The 2,094-nt window shown below is 39.2% G+C and overlaps 1 long non-coding RNA gene across 2 annotated transcripts in view; it reads left to right on the top strand.

Annotated features, from left to right (window-relative positions):
* The window catches only part of LOC128249371 (uncharacterized), a 146,403-nt gene that overhangs the window by 50,108 nt on the left and 94,201 nt on the right, over window positions 1-2,094 (top strand). The window lies entirely within an intron of this gene.

Below are 2,094 nucleotides of genomic sequence, written 5' to 3'. Positions count from 1 at the left end.
GAGTGCATGTGTAAATGGATGGATGGATGTTTTTAATTATTTAAATTATCCTCTGAGGAAGGAACTGGTTTCTAACAAAGATACAAAGCTCCATTGTTGGAAGGTAGACAGCCTAAACAATGTCACATTTTGTATTTGAGAAAAGTTTCACATATTTTTACTGTTCCACTTACAAATTGTATTTGTAATGTGTGAGTTAGTTGACTGATTACATTTTATGAAATCCCTACATTATCCAGATTGTCACTTAAGCATTCTCTCACAAAATTAAGTGCATCAATTTGTATTGATGTAAATTGATGTGAATTTATAGCCTGGATAAATAATATATATAGAGAGAAGAAACCTGGTAAAAAAAACCCCTACAAAGCATTGTTATTTTCTAATACAATTGAATTTGCATTTTTGCAGCAGAGAAATGAATAGTAATGTATACATACATACATGTGTGTATGTGTGTGTGTGTGCGTGTGTGTGTGCGTGTGTGTATGTGTGTGTGTGTGTGTGTGTGCATGTGTGTGTGTGTGCACATGCATATGCATGTATGTATTACTAATGTGCTACCATCCTTGGAACCATTTCCTTTTGTCACCAATCCCTCACTCTCAATATCATTCCAGACCTCTCCATTTTCCGCTGAACACCCCTTTGTCTTGGGATATACCTTATGACAGCTGTACCTCATTCTTGACACCGTCTCATGTCTGCTATCAACAACCCTCACATCCCTCACCATTTTTGTTCATCGCTCACTGTACCCACCTCTACATACCTCTCACCTCCACCCCTGTCATTGTGCATATGTGTGTGCATGAATGTGTGTGCATGAATGTGTGTGTATGAATGTGTGTGTGTGTGTGTGTGTGTGTGTGTGTGTGTGTGTGTGCATATGTCCTGCTTTCCCACCATCCTCTTTGCAATTTACATCATCTCCCTATTTCTCATATATCCACAAGATTTATTATATTGCTGCTCTCCCCACTTTCTGTACAGCCCTTATCATCTCCCCTTTCTTGACCTACTTTCATTTCCTTCACCTTTCCCACCAAACTGATATTTGCCACTCACCACACATCGACCCTTGTTCACCATTCACAGCATTCACCTCTATTCTATCTCTATCTACCTTCTTTCCTTTAACACTCTTGCAAACTTACCTAACTATCTTCTTGATTTTCCATCCATAGTTTATCTTATATTACCTTCTTGTACCTTCATGTCAGCAGCAACAGCTGTCCATCTATTAGACTTCTCCGGACAAAATGCCTTGGAAAGTGAGTAAGGCAGTTGGCATGATCTCCATACCTGACAACCTCTCTGGGCCGCCATGCCAGGTACCAAGTAGTGTACAAGAGTGCAACGAGCATAGCTGATGATGAGGCTGTCCTGCAGTAGCAGCTCACATGCTACTTGATATATGTATGCATGTACATACATTCATACATATGTTTATACATCCTCTTTCAGATGGCATAATAAACTTATTGTTGAAAAGTAAAGAGAACATCCTGTATGTCAGTAGCTAGCTCTTCAGGAAGCACTCTCTTCTTGACAATCTCTCATGCAACCCCAAAACAGCTGGACTAACATGTCTCAAAGAAGACCTGGATGTAAAACATTTAGCATATCAATTATAGACTAGGCATGGATAGATTTCCTGAAAACTTGAAAATAACGGCAGCAATCTCAACATGAAGTGCGGCATCCTTGAACTTGAGACTGTTATATCCTATCAAACTTCAAAGGCTATGCATTTGCAATTCAAGAGTAGTAGATTGTTACGAAATATCTCATAAACAAAAGAGACTGTGTATCCCTTGGAGCTCCATTGACGCAACCAAAACATGTTGATTATGTCACATTTCTGTAGAAGATATCACACACGTGATCAGCAGCTGCCCCAAACCATGCCAAAGAACTAGACTGGAGCTAGATGAAGTCTTATGACTCATCAGATTTTGTTGTTCTGTCCAACCCATGCTAACATGGAAGACAGACATGATGATGATGATGATGATGATGATGATGATGATGATGATGATGATGATGATGATGATGATGATGATGATGATGATGATGATGATGATGATGATG

This window comes from Octopus bimaculoides, chromosome 14, assembly GCF_001194135.2.
Source record: "Octopus bimaculoides isolate UCB-OBI-ISO-001 chromosome 14, ASM119413v2, whole genome shotgun sequence".
Classification (NCBI taxonomy): Eukaryota; Metazoa; Mollusca; class Cephalopoda; order Octopoda; family Octopodidae; genus Octopus; species Octopus bimaculoides.
Note: the sequence above shows the minus strand (reverse complement) of the source record. Positions and strands in the feature narration are given on the sequence as shown.